Source organism: Leucopleurus acutus (genome assembly GCF_964270905.1).
Source record: "Leucopleurus acutus genome assembly, contig: HAP1_SCAFFOLD_127, whole genome shotgun sequence".
NCBI lineage: Eukaryota > Metazoa > Chordata > Mammalia > Artiodactyla > Delphinidae > Leucopleurus > Leucopleurus acutus.
Genome location: NW_028139172.1, coordinates 845,472 through 868,966, shown reverse-complemented (window position 1 = coordinate 868,966; position 23,495 = coordinate 845,472). Strand labels below are relative to the sequence as shown.

Below are 23,495 nucleotides of genomic sequence, written 5' to 3'. Positions count from 1 at the left end.
AAGTATAAAATCTAGAAAGGCAGGACAGGCCATGGAGAACTGGGAGCCTTGTTATGCTGATGGGCGGGATGTAAATTGCCAACAGCCACTCGGGAGAGGTGTATGGTGTTTCCTGAAACATCTAAAAAACAAAGCAACAGAGCCTAGGGCACTTCCACTTATGGTCCTATAGCTTAGGGAAATTAAAATCAAAAAGACAGAGCCACCCCAAAGTTTGGGACGGCTCTGTTTACAAGAAACTCGTTTATGGTACAAGTTCAATATCGCAGAAAGTGAAAAATGGATAAAGAAGTTGTGATACTTACGTACAATGCAATATCACTCAGCAATGAAATCTATGTCATCAGGCCCTTAGCAGCATAATGAGTGGATTTAGGTATGATGATTCTAACTGAAATAAGTCACACAGAAAAAGAAACATCATAAGATATCACTAATACACGGGATGTAAACTTGGCTACACAGGAACTGGATTACAAAACAGAACAGGGTCTCAAATTTAGAAAACCAACTTATGCTTGCTTAAGGGGAAAGGTGAGTTGGGGTGCTGCATAAAACCAGAGATTGAAATGAGCACAGATAAAGTTCCTTAAGCCAAATATGGAATAGACAAGAACTACTCCTTGCTCAAGGAAATGGACTCAACACCCCATATTAAACGCCTAAGAATGTACCTGACTAGTAAGTATCTTAAAACCTATGGATTGCTATGTCTCTGAAAGAAAATCAAGCATGTGTACAGGGGCATAAACACAGCAGTGATAGGATTGGAGAGGTTTGGTGAGCAAATGAAGACCCTTTGAAGTCATATTGCATGGTACCCTTTCCACGGGTCTCAACTCTCCAGGTTTAAGGGATTCTTCCTTCAGCTAAAACATGCATGTGGAACCCAGAGTATGATCAACCGTGTGATCGGGAGACGTGTTCCAATATGTCTCAGTTCTCGACCCCGGTACTCTGGTGCAACATTCCAGACGCTTTACTAACACTCTCCTGACTTGGAAAGTCAGTGCCTTTAACCTCCTGTTTGGCCCATTTGCAATTTCTGCAGAAGATGAACAGGAATAGGGAGAACCAATGAGAGACTAGCTGGAGGTGTCTGGACGGGCAAATTTAACTCTCATTTCCCACCAGGAAGAGGAGTTAACCAAAGGCTCAGCGTGCCGTGCCGGAACCAGATTAGGGCCTGAAGCAATCCTGCGGTGTTGCGGCCAGCTCACAAGAAAGCGAGTTGAAGAAAGGAGCTCAGGGGCAGTGTAATTCACAAACCTGGAGAGTTATAAATGACAGCTATCGTCCAAAAATATACTGAAGTAAGGCTGCCAAGAGGACTTGAAAGCGGGGCAGAATTGCAGGAAACCGATTTCAGGAGGTAGACTGGAATTGCATTTAAAGCATAGGAAAAGAGGCAGAACGTCCACAATGATGCACTTGGCCAAAAAGGGCGTATGCGTTTTTTCCTGAATCAGGAAAAAACGCATACGCCCTTTTTGGCCAACCAAGCAAGCTTGCAAAGGAAATCTGCACTAAAATGAAGTCTCACTTCCCCCCCGGTCAAAAGGGTCATCTGAAAAAAGTGTAAAATCCAGAAAGGCAGGACAGGCCATGGAGAACTGGGAGCCTTGTTATGCTGATGGGCGGGATGTAAATTGCCAACAGCCACTTGGGAGAAGTGTATGGTGTTTCCTTAAACATCTAAAAAACAAAGCAACAGAGCCTAGGGCACTTCCACTTATGGTCCTATAGCTTAGGGAAATTCAAATCAAAAAGACACAGCCACCCCAAGTTTGGGACGGCTCTGTTTACAAGAACCTCCTTTACGGTAAAAGTTCAATAGCGCAGAAAGTGAAATATGGATAAAGAAGTTGTGGTACTTACGTACAATGCAATATCACTCAGCAATGAAATCTATGTCATCAGGCCCGTAGCAGCATAATGAGTGGATTCAGGTATGATGATTCTAACTGAAATAAGTCACACAGAAAAAGAAACATCATAAGATATCACTAATACACGGAATGTAAACTTGGCTACACAGGAACTGGATTACAAAACAGAACAGGGTCTCAAATTTAGAAAACCAACTTATGCTTGCTTAAGCGAAAAGGTGAGTTGGGGTGCTGCATCAAACCAGAGATTGAAATGAGCACAGATAAAGTTCCTTAAGCCAAATATGGAATAGACAAGAGCTACTCCTTGCTCAACGAAATGGACTCAATACCCAATATTAAACGCCTAAGAATGTACCTGACTAGTAAGTATCTTAAAACCTATGGATTGCTATGTCTCTGAAAGAAAATCAAGCGTGTGTACAGGGGCATAAACGCAGCAGTGATAGGATTGGAGAGGTTTGGTGAGCAAATGAAGATCCTTTGAAGTCATATTGCATGGTACCCATTCCACGGGTCTCAACTCTCCTGGTTTAAGGGATTCTTCCTTCAGCTAAAATATGCACGTGGAACCCAGAGTATGATCAACCGTGTGATCGGGAGACGTGTTCCAATATGTCTCAGTTCTCGTCCCCTGGTACTCGGGTGCAACATTCCAGACGCTTTACTAACACTCTCCCGACTTGGAGAGTCAGTACCTTTAACCTCCTGTTTGGCCCATTTGCAAATTCTGAGGAAGATGAACAGGAATAGGGAGAACCAAAGAGAGACTAGCTGGAGGAGTCTAGACGGGCAAATTTAACTCTCATTTCCCACCAGGAAGAGGAATTAACCAAAGGCTCAGCGTGCCGTGCCGGAACCAGATTAGGGCCTGAAGCAATCCTGCGGTCTTGCGGCCAGCTCACAAGAAAGCGAGTTGAAGAAAGGATCTCAGGGGCAGTGTAATTCACAAACCTGCAGAGTTATAAATGACAGCTATCGTCCAAAAATATACTGAAGTAAGGCTGCCAAGAGGACTTGAAAGCGGGGCAGAATTGCAGGAAACCGATTTCAGGAGGTAGACTGGAATTGCATTTAAAGCATAGGAAAAGAGGCAGAACGTCCACAATGATGCACTTGGCCAAAAAGGGCGTATGCGTTTTTTCCTGAATATATTCAGGAAAAAACGCATACGCCCTTTTTGGTCAACCAAGCAAGCTTGCAAAGGAAATCTGCACTACAATGAAGGCTCACTTCCCCCGGTCAAAAGGGCCACCTGAAAAAAGTGTAAAATCCAGACAGGCAGGACAGGCCATGGAGAACTGGGAGCCTTGTTATGCTGATGGGCGGTATGTAAATTGCCAACAGCCACTTGGGAGAAGTGTATGGTGTGTCCTTAAACATCTAAAAAACAAAGCAACAGAGCCTAGGGCACTTCCACTTATGGTCCTATAGCTTAGGGAAATTAAAATCAAAAAGACACAGCCACCCAAAAGTTTGGGACGGCTCTGTTTACAAGAACCTCGTTTACTGTACAAGTTCAATAGCGCAGAAAGTGAAATATGGATAAAGAAGTTGTGGTACTTACGTACAATGCAATATCACTCAGCAATGAAATCTATGTCATCAGGCCCGTAGCAGCATAATGAGTGGATTCAGGTATGATGATTCTAACTGAAATAAGTCACACAGAAAAAGAAACATCATAAGATATCACCAATACACAAAATGTAAACTTGGCTACACAGGAACTGGATTACAAAACAGAACAGGGTCTCAAATTTAGAAAACCAACTTATGCTTGCTTAAGCGAAAAGGTGAGTTGGGGTGCTGTATCAAACCAGAGATTGAAATGAGCACAGATAACGTTCCTTAAGCCAAATATGGAATAGACAAGAGCTACTCCTTGCTCAACGAAATGGACTCAACACCTCATATTAAATGCCTAAGAATGTAACTGACTAGTAAGTATCTTAAAACCTATGGATTGCTATGTCTCTGAAAGAAAATCAAGCGTGTGTACAGGGACATAAACGCAGCAGTGATAGGATTGGAGAGGTTTGGTGAGCAAATGAAGACCCTTTGAAGTCATATTGCATGGTACCCATTCCACGGGTCTCAACTCTCCAGGTTTAAGGGATTCTTCCTTCAGTTAAAACATGCACGTGGAACCCAGAGTATGATCAACCGTGTGATCGGGAGACGTGTTCCAATATGTCTCAGTTCTCGTCCCCTGGTACTCGGCTGCAACATTCCAGACGCTTTACTAACACTCTCGCGACTTGGAGAGTCAGTGCCTTTAACCTCCTGTTTGGCCCAGTTTGCAATTTCTGCGGAAGATGAACAGGAGTACGGAGAGCCAAAGAGAGACTAGCTGGAGGTGTCTGGACGGGCAAATTTAACTCTCATTTCCCACCAGGAAGAGGAATTAACCAAAGGCTCAGCGTGCCGTGCCGGAACCAGATTAGGGCCTGAAGCAATCCTGCGGTGTAGCGGCCAGCTCACAAGAAAGCGAGTTGAAGAAAGGAGCTCAGGGGCACTGTAATTCACAAACCTGCAGAGTTATAAATGACAGCTATCGTCCAAAAATATACTGAAGTAAGGCTGCCAAGAGGACTTGAAAGCGGGGCAGAATTGCAGGAAACCGATTTCAGGAGGTAGACTGGAATTGCATTTAAAGCATAGGAAAAGAGGCAGAACGTCCACAATGATGCACTTGGCCAAAAAGGGCGTATGCGTTTTTTCCTGAATATATTCAGGAAAAAACGCATACGCCCTTTTTGGCCAACCAAGCAAGCTTGCAAAGGAAATCTGCACTACAATGAAGTCTCACTTCCACCGGTCAAAAGGGCCATCTGAAAAAAGTGTAAAATCCAGAAAGGCAGGACAGGCCATGGAGAACTGGGAGCCTTGTTATGCTGATGGGCGGGACGTAAATTGCCAACAGCCACTCGGGAGAGGTGTATGGTGTTTCCTGAAACATCTAAAAAACAAGCAACAGAGCCTAAGGCACTTCCACTTATGGTGCTGTAGCTTAGGGAAAGTAAAATCAAAAAGACACAGCCACCCCAAAGTTTCGGACGACTCTGTTTACAAGAACCTCGTTTACGGGACAAGTTCAATATCGCAGAAAGCGAAAAATGGATAAAGAAGTTGTGGTACTTACGTACAATGCAATATCACTCAGCAATGAAATCTATGTCATCAGGCCCGTAGCAGCATAATGAGTGGATTCAGGTATGATGATTCTAACTGAAATAAGTCACACAGAAAAAGAAACATCATAAGATATCACTAATACACGGAATGTAAACTTGGCTACACAGGAACTGGATTACAAAACAGAACAGGGTCTCAAATTTAGAAAACCAACTTATGCTTGCTTAAATGGAAAGGTGAGTTGGGGTGCTGCATCAAACCAGAGACTGAAATGAGCACAGATAAAGTTTCTTAAGCCAAATATGGAATAGACAAGAACTACTCCTTGCTCAACGAAATGGAATCAACATCCCATATTAAACGCCTAAGAATGTACCTGACTAGTAAGTATCTTAAAACCTATGGATTGCTATGTCTCTGAAAGAAAATCAAGCGTGTGTACAGGGGCATAAACGCAGCAGTGATAGCATAGGAGAGGTTCGGTGAGCAAATGAAGACCCTTTGAAGTCATATTGCATGGTACCCATTCCACGGGTCTCAACTCTCCAGGTTTAAGCGATTCTTCCTTCAGCTAAAACATGCATGTGGAACCCAGAGTATGAGCAACCGTGTGATCGGGAGACGTGTTCCAATATGTCTCAGTTCTCGACCCTGGTACTCGGGTGCAACATTCCAGATGCTTTACTAACACTCTCCCGACTTGGAAAGTCAGTGCCTTTAACCTCCTGTTTGGCCCATTTGCAATTTCTGCGGAAGATGAACAGGAATAGGGAGAGCCAAAGAGAGACTAGCTGGAGGTGTCTGGACGGGCAAATTTAACTCTCATTTCCCACCAGGAAGAGGAGTTAACCAAAGGCTCAGCGTGCCGTGCCGGAACCAGATTAGGGCCTGAAGCAATCCTGCGGTGTTGTGGTCAGCTAACAAGAAAGCGAGTTGAAGAAAGGAGCTCAGGGGCACTGTAATTCACAAACCTGCAGAGTTATAAATGACAGCTATCGTCCAAAAATATACTGAAGTAAGGCTGCCAAGAGGACTTGAAAGCGGGGCAGAATTGCAGGAAACCGATTTCAGGAGGTAGACTGGAATTGCATTTAAAGCATAGGAAAAGAGGCAGAACGTCCACAATGATGCACTTGGCCAAAAAGGGCGTATGCGTTTTTTCCTGACTATATTCAGGAAAAAACGCATACACCCTTTTTGGCCAACCAAGCAAGCTTGCAAAGGAAATCTGTGATACAATGAAGTCTCACTTCCCCCCGGTCAAAAGGGCCATCTGAAAAAAGTATAAATCCAGAAAGGCAGGACAGGCCATGGAGAACTGGGAGCCTTGTTATGCTGATGCGCGGGATGTAAACTGCCAACAGCCACTCGGGAGAAGTGTATGGTGTTTCCTGAAACATCTAAAAAACAAAGCAACAGAGCGTAGGGCACTTCCACTTATGGTCCTATATCTTAGGGAAATTAAAATCAAAAAGACACAGCCACCCCAAAGTTTGGGACGACTCTGTTTACAAGAACCTCGTTTACGGGACAAGTTCAATATCGCAGAAAGCGAAAAATGGATAAAGAAGTTGTGGTACTTACGTACAATGCAATATCACTCAGCAATGAAATCTATGTCATCAGGCCCGTAGCAGCATAATGAGTGGATTCAGGTATGATGATTCTAACTGAAATAAGTCACACAGAAAAAGAAACATCATAAGATATCACTAATACACGGAATGTAAACTTGGCTACACAGGAACTGGATTACAAAACACAACAGGGTCTCAAATTTAGAAAACCAACTTATGCTTGCTTAAGGGGAAAGGTGAGTTGGGGTGCTCCATAGAACCAGCGATTGAAATGAGCACAGATAAAGTTCCTTAAGCCAAATATGGAATAGACAAGAGCTACTCCTTGCTCAACGAAATGGACTCAACACCCCATATTAAACGCCTAAGAATGTCCCTGACTGGTAAGTATCTTAAAACTTATGGATTGCTATGTCTCCGAAAGAGAATCCAGCTTGTGGACAGGGGCATAAATGCAGCAGTCATAGGATTGGAGAGGTTTGGTGAGCAAATGAAGACCCTTTGAAGTCATATTGCCGGGTACCCATTCCACGGGTCTCAACTCTCCGGGTTTAAGGGATTCTTCCTTCAGCTAAAACATGTATGTGAAACCCAGAGTATGATCAACCGTGTGATCGGGAGACGTGTTCCAATATGTCTCAGTTCTCGTCCCCTGGTACGCGGGTGCAACATTCCACACGCTTTACTAACACTCTCCCGACTTGGAGAGTCAGTGCCTTTAACCTCCTGTTTGGCCCAGTTTGCAATTTCTGCGGAAGATGAACAGGAATAGGGAGAACCAATGAGAGACTAGGTGGAGGTGTGTGGACGGGCAAATTTAACTCTCATTTTCCACCAGGAATAGGAATTAACCAAAGGCTCAGAGTGCCGTGCTGGAACCAGATTAGGGCCTGAAGCAATCCTGCGGTGTTGCGGCCAGCTCACAAGAAAGCGAGTTGAAGAAAGGAGCTCAGGGGCACTGTAATTCACAAACCTTCAGAGTTATAAATGACAGCTATCGTCCAAAAATATACTGAAGTAAGGGTGCCAAGAGGACTTGAAGGCGGAGCAGAATTGCAGGAAACCGATTTCAGGAGGTAGACTGGAATTACATTTAAAGCATAGGAAAGGAGGCAGAACGTGGACAATGATGCACTTGGCCAAAAAGGGCGTATGCGATTTTTCCTGAATATATTCAGGAAAAAACGCATACGCCCTTTTTGGCCAACCAAGCAAGCTTGCAAAGGAAATCTGCACTACAATGAAGTCTCACTTCCCCCCTGTCAAAAGGGCCATCTGAAAAAAGTGTAAAATCCAGCAAGGCAGGACAGGCCATGGAGAACTGGGAGCCTTGTTATGCTGATGGGCGGGATGTAAATTGCCAACAGCCACTCGGGAGAGGTGTATGGTGTTTCCTGAAACATCTAAAAAACAAAGCAACAGAGCCTAGGGCACTTCCACTTATGGTCCTATAGCTTAGGGAAATTAAAATCAAAAAGACACAGCCACCCCAAAGTTTGGGACGGCTCTGTTTACAAGAACGTCATTTACGTTACAAGTACAATATCGCAGAAAGTGAAAAATGGATAAAGAAGTTGTGGTACTTACGTACAATGCAATATCACTCAGCAATGAAATCTATGTCATCAGGCCCATAGCAGCATAATGAGTGGATTCAGGTATGATGATTCTAAATGAAATAAGTCACACAGAAAAAGAAACATCATAAGATATCACTAATACACGGAATGTAAACTTGGCTACACAGGAACTGGATTACAAAACAGAACAGGGTCTCAAAGTTAGAAAACCAACTTATGCTTGCTTAAGGGGAAAGGTGAGTTGGGGTGCTGCATAAAACCAGAGATTGAAATGAGCACAGATAAAGTTCCTTAAGCCAAATATGGAATAGACAAGAACTACTCCTTGCTCAACGAAATGGACTCAACACCCCATATTAAACGCCTAAGAATGTACCTGACTAGTAAGTATCTTAAAACCTATGGATTGCTATGTCTCTGAAAGAAAATCAAGCGTGTGTACAGGGGCATAAACGCAGCAGTGATAGGATTGGAGAGGTTCGGTGAGCAAATGAAGACCCTTTGATGTCATATTGCATGGTACCCATTCCACGGGTCTCAACTCTCCAGGTTTAAGGGATTCTTCCTTCAGCTAAAACATGCACGTGGAACCCAGAGTATGATCAACCATGTGATCGGGAGACGTGTTCCAATATGTCTCAGTTCTCGTCCCCTGGTACTCGGGTGCAACATTCCAGACGCTTTACTAACACTCTCCCGACTTGGAGAGTCAGTGCCTTTAACCTCCTGTTTGGCCCATTTGCAATTTCTGAAGAAGATGAACAGGAATAGGGAGAACCAAAGAGAGACTAGCTGGAGGTGTCTGGACGGGCAAATTTAACTCTCATTTCCCACCAGGAAGAGGAATTAACCAAAGGCTCAGCGTGCCGTGCCGGAACCAGATTAGGGCCTGAAGCAATCCTGCGGTGTTGCGGCCAGCTCACAAGAAAGCGAGTTGAAGAAAGGAGCTCAGGGGCAGTGTAATTCACAAACCTGCAGAGTTATAAATGACAGCTATCGTCCAAAAATATACTGAAGTAAGGCTGCCAAGAGGACTTGAAAGCGGGGCAGAATTGCAGGAAACCGATTTCAGGAGGTAGACTGGAATTGCATTTAAAGCATAGGAAAAGAGGCAGAACGTCCACAATGATGCACTTGGCCAAAAAGGGCGTATGCGTTTTTTCCTGAATCAGGAAAAAACGCATACGCCCTTTTTGGCCAACCAAGCAAGCTTGCAAAGGAAATCTGCACTAAAATGAAGTCCCACTTCCCCCCCGGTCAAAAGGGTCATCTGAAAAAAGTGTAAAATCCAGAAAGGCAGGACAGGCCATGGAGAACTGGGAGCCTTGTTATGCTGATGGGCGGGATGTAAATTGCCAACAGCCACTTGGGAGAAGTGTATGGTGTTTCCTTAAACATCTAAAAAACAAAGCAACAGAGCCTAGGGCACTTCCACTTATGGTCCTATAGCTTAGGGAAATTCAAATCAAAAAGACACAGCCACCCCAAGTTTGGGACGGCTCTGTTTACAAGAACCTCCTTTACGGTAAAAGTTCAATAGCGCAGAAAGTGAAATATGGATAAAGAAGTTGTGGTACTTACGTACAATGCAATATCACTCAGCAATGAAATCTATGTCATCAGGCCCGTAGCAGCATAATGAGTGGATTCAGGTATGATGATTCTAACTGAAATAAGTCACACAGAAAAAGAAACATCATAAGATATCACTAATACACGGAATGTAAACTTGGCTACACAGGAACTGGATTACAAAACAGAACAGGGTCTCAAATTTAGAAAACCAACTTATGCTTGCTTAAGCGAAAAGGTGAGTTGGGGTGCTGCATCAAACCAGAGATTGAAATGAGCACAGATAAAGTTCCTTAAGCCAAATATGGAATAGACAAGAGCTACTCCTTGCTCAACGAAATGGACTCAATACCCAATATTAAACGCCTAAGAATGTACCTGACTAGTAAGTATCTTAAAACCTATGGATTGCTATGTCTCTGAAAGAAAATCAAGCGTGTGTACAGGGGCATAAACGCAGCAGTGATAGGATTGGAGAGGTTTGGTGAGCAAATGAAGATCCTTTGAAGTCATATTGCATGGTACCCATTCCACGGGTCTCAACTCTCCTGGTTTAAGGGATTCTTCCTTCAGCTAAAATATGCACGTGGAACCCAGAGTATGATCAACCGTGTGATCGGGAGACGTGTTCCAATATGTCTCAGTTCTCGTCCCCTGGTACTCGGGTGCAACATTCCAGACGCTTTACTAACACTCTCCCGACTTGGAGAGTCAGTACCTTTAACCTCCTGTTTGGCCCATTTGCAAATTCTGAGGAAGATGAACAGGAATAGGGAGAACCAAAGAGAGACTAGCTGGAGGAGTCTAGACGGGCAAATTTAACTCTCATTTCCCACCAGGAAGAGGAATTAACCAAAGGCTCAGCGTGCCGTGCCGGAACCAGATTAGGGCCTGAAGCAATCCTGCGGTGTTGCGGCCAGCTCACAAGAAAGCGAGTTGAAGAAAGGATCTCAGGGGCAGTGTAATTCACAAACCTGCAGAGTTATAAATGACAGCTATCGTCCAAAAATATACTGAAGTAAGGCTGCCAAGAGGACTTGAAAGCGGGGCAGAATTGCAGGAAACCGATTTCAGGAGGTAGACTGGAATTGCATTTAAAGCATAGGAAAAGAGGCAGAACGTCCACAATGATGCACTTGGCCAAAAAGGGCGTATGCGTTTTTTCCTGAATATATTCAGGAAAAAACGCATACGCCCTTTTTGGTCAACCAAGCAAGCTTGCAAAGGAAATCTGCACTACAATGAAGGCTCACTTCCCCCGGTCAAAAGGGCCACCTGAAAAAAGTGTAAAATCCAGACAGGCAGGACAGGCCATGGAGAACTGGGAGCCTTGTTATGCTGATGGGCGGTATGTAAATTGCCAACAGCCACTTGGGAGAAGTGTATGGTGTGTCCTTAAACATCTAAAAAACAAAGCAACAGAGCCTAGGGCACTTCCACTTATGGTCCTATAGCTTAGGGAAATTAAAATCAAAAAGACACAGCCACCCAAAAGTTTGGGACGGCTCTGTTTACAAGAACCTCGTTTACTGTACAAGTTCAATAGCGCAGAAAGTGAAATATGGATAAAGAAGTTGTGGTACTTACGTACAATGCAATATCACTCAGCAATGAAATCTATGTCATCAGGCCCGTAGCAGCATAATGAGTGGATTCAGGTATGATGATTCTAACTGAAATAAGTCACACAGAAAAAGAAACATCATAAGATATCACCAATACACAAAATGTAAACTTGGCTACACAGGAACTGGATTACAAAACAGAACAGGGTCTCAAATTTAGAAAACCAACTTATGCTTGCTTAAGCGAAAAGGTGAGTTGGGGTGCTGTATCAAACCAGAGATTGAAATGAGCACAGATAACGTTCCTTAAGCCAAATATGGAATAGACAAGAGCTACTCCTTGCTCAACGAAATGGACTCAACACCTCATATTAAATGCCTAAGAATGTAACTGACTAGTAAGTATCTTAAAACCTATGGATTGCTATGTCTCTGAAAGAAAATCAAGCGTGTGTACAGGGACATAAACGCAGCAGTGATAGGATTGGAGAGGTTTGGTGAGCAAATGAAGACCCTTTGAAGTCATATTGCATGGTACCCATTCCACGGGTCTCAACTCTCCAGGTTTAAGGGATTCTTCCTTCAGTTAAAACATGCACGTGGAACCCAGAGTATGATCAACCGTGTGATCGGGAGACGTGTTCCAATATGTCTCAGTTCTCGTCCCCTGGTACTCGGCTGCAACATTCCAGACGCTTTACTAACACTCTCGCGACTTGGAGAGTCAGTGCCTTTAACCTCCTGTTTGGCCCAGTTTGCAATTTCTGCGGAAGATGAACAGGAGTACGGAGAGCCAAAGAGAGACTAGCTGGAGGTGTCTGGACGGGCAAATTTAACTCTCATTTCCCACCAGGAAGAGGAATTAACCAAAGGCTCAGCGTGCCGTGCCGGAACCAGATTAGGGCCTGAAGCAATCCTGCGGTGTAGCGGCCAGCTCACAAGAAAGCGAGTTGAAGAAAGGAGCTCAGGGGCACTGTAATTCACAAACCTGCAGAGTTATAAATGACAGCTATCGTCCAAAAATATACTGAAGTAAGGCTGCCAAGAGGACTTGAAAGCGGGGCAGAATTGCAGGAAACCGATTTCAGGAGGTAGACTGGAATTGCATTTAAAGCATAGGAAAAGAGGCAGAACGTCCACAATGATGCACTTGGCCAAAAAGGGCGTATGCGTTTTTTCCTGAATATATTCAGGAAAAAACGCATACGCCCTTTTTGGCCAACCAAGCAAGCTTGCAAAGGAAATCTGCACTACAATGAAGTCTCACTTCCACCGGTCAAAAGGGCCATCTGAAAAAAGTGTAAAATCCAGAAAGGCAGGACAGGCCATGGAGAACTGGGAGCCTTGTTATGCTGATGGGCGGGACGTAAATTGCCAACAGCCACTCGGGAGAGGTGTATGGTGTTTCCTGAAACATCTAAAAAACAAGCAACAGAGCCTAAGGCACTTCCACTTATGGTGCTGTAGCTTAGGGAAAGTAAAATCAAAAAGACACAGCCACCCCAAAGTTTCGGACGACTCTGTTTACAAGAACCTCGTTTACGGGACAAGTTCAATATCGCAGAAAGCGAAAAATGGATAAAGAAGTTGTGGTACTTACGTACAATGCAATATCACTCAGCAATGAAATCTATGTCATCAGGCCCGTAGCAGCATAATGAGTGGATTCAGGTATGATGATTCTAACTGAAATAAGTCACACAGAAAAAGAAACATCATAAGATATCACTAATACACGGAATGTAAACTTGGCTACACAGGAACTGGATTACAAAACAGAACAGGGTCTCAAATTTAGAAAACCAACTTATGCTTGCTTAAATGGAAAGGTGAGTTGGGGTGCTGCATCAAACCAGAGACTGAAATGAGCACAGATAAAGTTTCTTAAGCCAAATATGGAATAGACAAGAACTACTCCTTGCTCAACGAAATGGAATCAACATCCCATATTAAACGCCTAAGAATGTACCTGACTAGTAAGTATCTTAAAACCTATGGATTGCTATGTCTCTGAAAGAAAATCAAGCGTGTGTACAGGGGCATAAACGCAGCAGTGATAGCATAGGAGAGGTTCGGTGAGCAAATGAAGACCCTTTGAAGTCATATTGCATGGTACCCATTCCACGGGTCTCAACTCTCCAGGTTTAAGCGATTCTTCCTTCAGCTAAAACATGCATGTGGAACCCAGAGTATGAGCAACCGTGTGATCGGGAGACGTGTTCCAATATGTCTCAGTTCTCGACCCTGGTACTCGGGTGCAACATTCCAGATGCTTTACTAACACTCTCCCGACTTGGAAAGTCAGTGCCTTTAACCTCCTGTTTGGCCCATTTGCAATTTCTGCGGAAGATGAACAGGAATAGGGAGAGCCAAAGAGAGACTAGCTGGAGGTGTCTGGACGGGCAAATTTAACTCTCATTTCCCACCAGGAAGAGGAGTTAACCAAAGGCTCAGCGTGCCGTGCCGGAACCAGATTAGGGCCTGAAGCAATCCTGCGGTGTTGTGGTCAGCTAACAAGAAAGCGAGTTGAAGAAAGGAGCTCAGGGGCACTGTAATTCACAAACCTGCAGAGTTATAAATGACAGCTATCGTCCAAAAATATACTGAAGTAAGGCTGCCAAGAGGACTTGAAAGCGGGGCAGAATTGCAGGAAACCGATTTCAGGAGGTAGACTGGAATTGCATTTAAAGCATAGGAAAAGAGGCAGAACGTCCACAATGATGCACTTGGCCAAAAAGGGCGTATGCGTTTTTTCCTGACTATATTCAGGAAAAAACGCATACACCCTTTTTGGCCAACCAAGCAAGCTTGCAAAGGAAATCTGTGATACAATGAAGTCTCACTTCCCCCCGGTCAAAAGGGCCATCTGAAAAAAGTATAAATCCAGAAAGGCAGGACAGGCCATGGAGAACTGGGAGCCTTGTTATGCTGATGCGCGGGATGTAAACTGCCAACAGCCACTCGGGAGAAGTGTATGGTGTTTCCTGAAACATCTAAAAAACAAAGCAACAGAGCGTAGGGCACTTCCACTTATGGTCCTATATCTTAGGGAAATTAAAATCAAAAAGACACAGCCACCCCAAAGTTTGGGACGACTCTGTTTACAAGAACCTCGTTTACGGGACAAGTTCAATATCGCAGAAAGCGAAAAATGGATAAAGAAGTTGTGGTACTTACGTACAATGCAATATCACTCAGCAATGAAATCTATGTCATCAGGCCCGTAGCAGCATAATGAGTGGATTCAGGTATGATGATTCTAACTGAAATAAGTCACACAGAAAAAGAAACATCATAAGATATCACTAATACACGGAATGTAAACTTGGCTACACAGGAACTGGATTACAAAACACAACAGGGTCTCAAATTTAGAAAACCAACTTATGCTTGCTTAAGGGGAAAGGTGAGTTGGGGTGCTCCATAGAACCAGCGATTGAAATGAGCACAGATAAAGTTCCTTAAGCCAAATATGGAATAGACAAGAGCTACTCCTTGCTCAACGAAATGGACTCAACACCCCATATTAAACGCCTAAGAATGTCCCTGACTGGTAAGTATCTTAAAACTTATGGATTGCTATGTCTCCGAAAGAGAATCCAGCTTGTGGACAGGGGCATAAATGCAGCAGTCATAGGATTGGAGAGGTTTGGTGAGCAAATGAAGACCCTTTGAAGTCATATTGCCGGGTACCCATTCCACGGGTCTCAACTCTCCGGGTTTAAGGGATTCTTCCTTCAGCTAAAACATGTATGTGAAACCCAGAGTATGATCAACCGTGTGATCGGGAGACGTGTTCCAATATGTCTCAGTTCTCGTCCCCTGGTACGCGGGTGCAACATTCCACACGCTTTACTAACACTCTCCCGACTTGGAGAGTCAGTGCCTTTAACCTCCTGTTTGGCCCAGTTTGCAATTTCTGCGGAAGATGAACAGGAATAGGGAGAACCAATGAGAGACTAGGTGGAGGTGTGTGGACGGGCAAATTTAACTCTCATTTTCCACCAGGAATAGGAATTAACCAAAGGCTCAGAGTGCCGTGCTGGAACCAGATTAGGGCCTGAAGCAATCCTGCGGTGTTGCGGCCAGCTCACAAGAAAGCGAGTTGAAGAAAGGAGCTCAGGGGCACTGTAATTCACAAACCTTCAGAGTTATAAATGACAGCTATCGTCCAAAAATATACTGAAGTAAGGGTGCCAAGAGGACTTGAAGGCGGAGCAGAATTGCAGGAAACCGATTTCAGGAGGTACACTGGAATTACATTTAAAGCATAGGAAAGGAGGCAGAACGTGGACAATGATGCACTTGGCCAAAAAGGGCGTATGCGATTTTTCCTGAATATATTCAGGAAAAAACGCATACGCCCTTTTTGGCCAACCAAGCAAGCTTGCAAAGGAAATCTGCACTACAATGAAGTCTCACTTCCCCCCTGTCAAAAGGGCCATCTGAAAAAAGTGTAAAATCCAGCAAGGCAGGACAGGCCATGGAGAACTGGGAGCCTTGTTATGCTGATGGGCGGGATGTAAATTGCCAACAGCCACTCGGGAGAGGTGTATGGTGTTTCCTGAAACATCTAAAAAACAAAGCAACAGAGCCTAGGGCATTTCCACTTATGGTCCTATAGCTTAGGGAAATTAAAATTAAAAGACACAGCCACCCCAAAGTTTGGGACGGCTCTGTTTACAAGAACGTCATTTACGTTACAAGTACAATATCGCAGAAAGTGAAAAATGGATAAAGAAGTTGTGGTACTTACGTACAATGCAATATCACTCAGCAATGAAATCTATGTCATCAGGCCCATAGCAGCATAATGAGTGGATTCAGGTATGATGATTCTAAATGAAATAAGTCACACAGAAAAAGAAACATCATAAGATATCACTAATACACGGAATGTAAACTTGGCTACACAGGAACTGGATTACAAAACAGAACAGGGTCTCAAAGTTAGAAAACCAACTTATGCTTGCTTAAGGGGAAAGGTGAGTTGGGGTGCTGCATAAAACCAGAGATTGAAATGAGCACAGATAAAGTTCCTTAAGCCAAATATGGAATAGACAAGAACTACTCCTTGCTCAACGAAATGGACTCAACACCCCATATTAAACGCCTAAGAATGTACCTGACTAGTAAGTATCTTAAAACCTATGGATTGCTATGTCTCTGAAAGAAAATCAAGCGTGTGTACAGGGGCATAAACGCAGCAGTGATAGGATTGGAGAGGTTCGGTGAGCAAATGAAGACCCTTTGATGTCATATTGCATGGTACCCATTCCACGGGTCTCAACTCTCCAGGTTTAAGGGATTCTTCCTTCAGCTAAAACATGCACGTGGAACCCAGAGTATGATCAACCATGTGATCGGGAGACGTGTTCCAATATGTCTCAGTTCTCGTCCCCTGGTACTCGGGTGCAACATTCCAGACGCTTTACTAACACTCTCCCGACTTGGAGAGTCAGTGCCTTTAACCTCCTGTTTGGCCCATTTGCAATTTCTGAAGAAGATGAACAGGAATAGGGAGAACCAAAGAGAGACTAGCTGGAGGTGTCTGGACGGGCAAATTTAACTCTCATTTCCCACCAGGAAGAGGAATTAACCAAAGGCTCAGCGTGCCGTGCCGGAACCAGATTAGGGCCTGAAGCAATCCTGCGGTGTTGTGGCCAGCTCACAAGAAAGCGAGTTGAAGAAAGGAGCTCAGGGGCACTGTAATTCACAAACCTGCAGAGTTATAAATGACAGCTATCGTCCAAAAATATACTGAAGTAAGGCTGCCAAGAGGACTTGAAAGCGGGGCAGAATTGCAGGAAACCGATTTCAGGAGGTAGACTGGAATTGCATTTAAAGCATAGGAAAAGAGGCAGAACGTCCACAATGATGCACTTGGCCAAAAAGGGCGTATGCGTTTTTTCCTGAATATATTCAGGAAAAAACGCATACGCCCTTTTTGGCCAACCAAGCAAGCTTGCAAAGGAAATCTGTACTACAATGAAGTCTCACTTCCCCCCGGTCAAAAGGGCCATCTGAAAAAAGTATAAATCCAGAAAGGCAGGACAGGCCATGGAGAACTGGGAGCCTTGTTATGCTGATGGGCAGGATGTAAATTGCCAAAAGCCACTCCGGAGAAGTGTATGGTGTTTCCTGAAACATCTAAAAAACAAAGCAACAGAACCTAGGGCACTTCCACTTCTGGTCCTATAGCTTAGGAAAAAAAATCAAAAAGACACAGCCACCCCAAAGTTCGGGACGGCCCTGTTTACAAGAAACCCGTGTATGGTACAAGTTCAATATCGCAGAAAGCAAAAAATAGATAAAGAAGTTGTGGTACTTAAGTACAATGCAGTATCAATCAGCAATGAAATCTATGTCTTCAGGCCAATAGCAGCATAAAGAGTGGATTCAGGTATCATGATTCTAACTGAAATAAGTCACACAGAAAAAGAAACATCATAAGATATCACTAATACACGGAATGTAAACTTGGCTACACAGGAACTGGATTACAAAACAGAACAGGGTCTCAAAATTAGAAAACCAACTTATGCTTGCTTAAGCGAAAAGGTGAGTTGGGGTGCTGCATCAAACCAGAGATTGAAATGAGCACAGATAAAGTTCATTAAGCCAAATATGGAATAGACAAGAGCTACTCCTTGCTCAACGAAATGGACTCAACACCCCATATTAAACGCCTAAGAATGTACCTGACTAGTAAGTATCTTAAAACCTATGGATTGCTATGTCTCTGAAAGAAAATCAAGCGTGTGTACAGGGGCATAAACGCAGCAGTGATAGGATTGGAGAGGTTCGGTGAGCAAATGAAGACCCTTTGAAGTCATATTGCATGGTACCCATTCCACGGGTCTCAACTCTCCTGGTTTAAGGGATTCTTCCTTCAGCTAAAACATGCACGTGGAACCCAGAGTATGATCAACCATGGAATCGGGAGACGTGTTCCAATATGCCTCAGTTCTCGTCCCCTGGTACTCGGGTGCAACATTCCAGACGCTTTACTAACACTCTCCCGACTTGGAGAGTCAGTGCCTTTAACCTCCTGTTTGGCCCAGTTTGCAATTTCTGCGGAAGATGAACAGGAATAGGGAGAGCCAAAGAGAGACTAGCTGGAGGAATCTAGACGGGAAAATTTAACTCTCATTTCCCACCAGGAAGAGGAATTAACCAAAGGCTCAGCGTGCCGTGCCGGAACCAGATTAGGGCCTGAAGCAATCCTGCGGTGTTGCGGCCAGCTCACAAGAAAGCGAGTTGAAGAAAGGAGCTCAGGGGCAGTGTAATTCACAAACCTGCAGAGTTATAAATGACAGCTATCGTCCAAAAATATACTGAAGTAAGGCTGCCAAGAGGACTTGAAAGCGGGGCAGAATTGCAGGAAACCGATTTCAGGAGGTAGACTGGAATTGCATTTATAGCATAGGAAAAGAGGCAGAACGTCCACAATGATGCACTTGGCCAAAAAGGGCGTATGCGTTTTTTCCTGAATATATTCAGGAAAAAACGCATACGCCCTTTTTGGCCAACCAAGCAAGCTTGCAAAGGAAATATGCACTACAATGAAGTCTCACTTCCCCATGGTCAAAAGGGCCATCTGAAAAAAGTGTAAAATCCAGAAAGGCAGGACAGGCCATGGAGAACTGGGAGCCTTGTTATGCTGATGGGCGGGATGTAAATTGCCAAGAGCCATTCGGAAGAAGTGTATGGTGCCTCCTGAAACATCTAAAAAACATAGCAGCGGAGCCTAGGGCACTTCCACTTATGGTCCTATAGCTTAGTGAAATTAAAATCAAAAAGACACAGCCACCCCAATGTTTGGGACGGCTCTGTTTATAAGAACCTCGTTTACGGTACAAGTTCAATAGCGCAGAAAGTGAAATATGGATAAAGAAGTTGTGGTACTTACGTACAATGCAATATCACTCAGCAATGAAATCTATGTCATCAGGCCCATAGCAGCATAATGAATGGATTCAGGTATGATGATTCTAACTGAAATAAGTCACACAGAAAAAGAAACATCATAAGATATCACTAATACACGGAATGTAAACTTGGCTACACAGGAACTGGATTACAAATCAGAACAGGGTCTCAAATTTAGAAAACCAACTTATGCTTGCTTAAGCGAAAAGGTGAGTTGGGGTGCTGCATCAAACCAGAGATTGAAATGAGCACAGATAAAGTTCCTTAAGCCAAATATGGAATAGACAAGAGCTACTCCTTGCTCAACGAAATGGACTCAACACCCCATATTAAACGCCTAAGAATGTCCCTGACTGGTAAGTATCTTAAAACTTATGGATTGCTTTGTCTCCGAAAGAGAATCCAGCTTGTGGACAGGGGCATAAATGCAGCAGTCATAGGATTGTAGAGGTTCGGTGAGCAAATAAAGACCCTTTGAAGTCATATTGCATGGTACCCATTCCACGGGTCTCAACTCTCCAGGTTTAAGCGATTCTTCCTTCAGCTAAAACATGCATGTGGAACCCAGAGTATGATAAACCGTGTGATCGGGAGACGTGTTCCAATATGTCTCACTTCTCGTCCCCTGGTACTCGGCTGCAACATTCCAGACGCTTTACTAACACTCTCCCGACTTGGAGAGTCAGTGCCTTTAACCTCCTGTTCGGCCCAGTTTGCAATTTCTGCGGAAGATGAACAGGAATAGGGAGAACCAATGAGAGACTAGCTGGAGGTGTCTGGACGGGCAAATTTAACTCTCATTTCCCACCAGGAAGAGGAATTAACCAAAGGCTCAGCGTGCCGTGCCAGAACCAGATTAGGGCCTGAAGCAATCCTGCGGCATTGAGGCCAGCTCACAAGAAAGCGAGTTGAAGAAAGGAGCTCAGGGGCACTGTAATTCACAAACCTGCAGAGTTATAAATGACAGCTATCGTCCAAAAATATACTGAAGTAAGGCTGCCAAGAGGACTTGAAAGCGGGGCAGAATTGCAGGAAACCGATTTCAGGAGGTAGACTGGAATTGCATTTAAAGCATAGGAAAAGAGGCAGAACGTCCACAATGATGCACTTGGCCAAAAAGGGCGTATGCGTTTTTTCCTGAATATATTCAGGAAAAAACGCATACGCACTTTTTGGCCAACCAAGCAAGCTTGCAAAGGAAATCTGCACTACAATGAAGTCTCACTTCCCCCCGGTCAAAATTGCCATCTGAAAAAAGTGTAAAATCCAGAAAGGCAGGACAGGCCATGGAGAACTGGGAGCCTTGTTATGCTGATGGGCGGGATGTAAATTGCCAACAGCCACTTGGGAGAAGTGTATGGTGTTTCCTGAAACATCTAAAAAACAAAGCAACAGAACCTAGGGCACTTCCACTTATGGTCCTATAGCTTAGGGAAAAAAAATCAAGAAGACACAGCCACCCAAAGTTTGGGACGACTCTGTTTACAAGAACCTCCTTTACGCTACAAGTTCAATATCGCAGAAAGCAAAAAATGGATAAAGAAGTTGTGGTACTTAAGTACAACGCAGTATCAATCAGCAATGAAATCTATGTCTTCAGGCCAATAGCAGCATAAAGAGTGGATTCAGGTATGATGATTCTAACTGAAATAAGTCACACAGAAAAAGAAACATCATAAGATATCACTAATACACGGAATGTAAACTTGGCTACACAGGAACTGCATTACAAAACAGAACAGGGTCTCAAATTTAGAAAACCAACTTATGCTTGCTTAAGGGGAAAGGTGAGTTGGGGTGCTGCATAAAACCAGAGATTGGAATGAGCACAGATAAAGTTCCTTAAGCCATATATGGAATAGACAAGAACTACTCCTTGCTCAACGAAATGGACTCAACACCCCATATTAAATGCCTAAGAATGTACCTGACTAGTAAGTATCTTAAAACCTATGGATTGCTATGTCTCTGAAAGATAATCAAGAGTGTGTACAGGGGCATAAACACAGCAGTGATAGGATTGGAGAGGTTCGGTGAGTATATGAAGACCCTTTGAAGTCATATTGCATGGTACCCATTCCACAGGTCTCAACTCTCCAGGTTTAAGGGATTCTTCCTTCAGCTAAAACATGCATGTGGAACCCAGAGTATGTTCAACCCTGTGATCGGGAGACGTGTTCCAATATGTCTCAGTTCTCGTCCCCTGGTACTCGGGTGCAACATTCCAGACGCTTTACTAACACTCTCCCGACTTGGAGAGTCAGTGCCTTTAACCTCCTGTTTGGCCCATTTGCAATTTCTGCGGAAGATGAACAGGAATAGGGAGAACCAATGAGAGACTAGGTGGAGGTTTCTGGACGGGCAAATTTAACTCTCATTCCCCACCAGGAAGAGGAATTAACCAAAGGCTCAGCGTGCCGTGCCGGAACCAGATTAGGGCCTGAAGCAATACTGCGGTGTTGCGGCCAGCTCACAAGAAAGCGAGTTGAATAAAGGAGCTCAGGGGCACTGTAATTCACAAACCTGCAGAGTTATAAATGACAGCTATCATCCAAAAATATACTGAAGTAAGGCTGCCAAGAGGACTTGAAAGCGGGGCAGAATTGCAGGAAACCGATTTCAGGAGGTAGACTGGAATTGCATTTAAAGCATAGGAAAAGAGGCAGAACGTTGACAATGAGGCACTTGGTCAAAAAGGGCGTATGCGTTTTTTCCTGAATATATTCAGGAAAAAACGCATACGCACTTTTTGGCCAACCAAGCAAGCTTGCAAAGGAAATCTGCACTACAATGAAGTTTCACTTCCCCCCGGTCAAAAGGGCCATCTGAAAAAAGTGTAAAATCCAGAAAGGCAGGACAGGCCATGGAGAACTGGGAGCATTGTTATGCTGATGGGCGGGATGTAAATTGCAACAGCCACTTGGGAGAAGTGTATGGTGTTTCCTGAAACATCTAAAAAACACAGCAACAGAACCTAGGGCACTTCCACTTATGGTCCTATAGCTTAGGGAAATTAAAATCAAAAAGACACAGCCACCCCAAAGTTTGGGACGGCTCTGTTTACAAGAACCTCGTTTACGGTACAAGTTCAATATCGCAGAAAGTGAAAAATGGATAAAGAAGTTGTGGTACTTACGTACAATGCAATATCACTCAGCAATGAAATCTATGTCATCAGGCCCGTAGCAGCATAATGAGTGGATTCAGGTATGATGATTCTAACTGAAATAAGTCACACAGAAAAAGAAACATCATAAGATATCACTAATACACGGAATGTAAACTTGGCTACACAGGAACTGGATTACAAAACAGAACAGGGTCTCAAATTTAGAAAACCAACTTATGCTTGCTTAAGGGGAAAGGTGAGTTGGGGTGCTCCATAGAACCAGCGATTGAAATGAGCACAGATAAAGTTCCTTAAGCCAAATATGGAATAGACAAGAGCTACTCCTTGCTCAACGAAATGGACTCAACACCCCATATTAAACGCCTAAGAATGTCCCTGACAGGTAAGTATCTTAAAACTTATGGATTGCTATGTCTCCGAAAGAGAATCCAGCTTGTGGACAGGGGCATAAATGCAGCAGTCATAGGATTGGAGAGGTTTGGTGAGCAAATGAAGACCCTTTGAAGTCATATTGCCGGGTACCCATTCCACGGGTCTCAACTCTCCGGGTTTAAGGGATTCTTCCTTCAGCTAAAACATGTATGTGGAACCCAGAGTATGATCAACCGTGTGATCGGGAGACGTGTTCCAATATGTCTCAGTTCTCGTCCCCTGGTACGCGGGTGCAACATTCCAGACGCTTTACTAACACTCTCCCGACTTGGAGAGTCAGTGCCTTTAACCTCCTGTTTGGCCCATTTGCAATTTCTGCGGAAGATGAACAGGAATAGGGAGAACCAATGAGAGACTAGCTGGAGGTGTCTGGACGGGCAAATTTAACTCTCATTTCCCACCAGGAAGAGGAATTAACCAAAGGCTCAGCGTGCCGTGCCGGAACCAGATTAGGGCCTGAAGCAATCCTGCGGTGTTGCGGCCAGCTCACAAGAAAGCGAGTTGAAGAAAGGAGCTCAGGGGCACTGTAATTCACAAACCTGCAGAGTTATAAATGACAGCTATCGTCCAAAAATATACTGAAGTAAGGCTGCCAAGAGGACTTGAAAGCGGGGCAGAATTGCAGGAAACCGATTTCAGGAGGTAGACTGGAATTGCATTTAAAGCATAGAAAAAGAGGC

At 44.0% G+C, this 23,495-nt stretch overlaps 1 long non-coding RNA gene across 1 annotated transcript in view; it reads right to left on the bottom strand.

Annotated features, from left to right (window-relative positions):
• Window positions 1-340: 340 nt before the first annotated feature.
• Window positions 341-23,495, bottom strand: part of LOC309978918 — a 319,465-nt gene continuing 296,310 nt past the window's right edge. Inside the window, exon 3 of the long non-coding RNA XR_014327156.1 lies at window positions 341-391. This is a non-coding gene — a long non-coding RNA (uncharacterized lncRNA). The remainder of the gene's footprint in view (window positions 392-23,495) is intronic.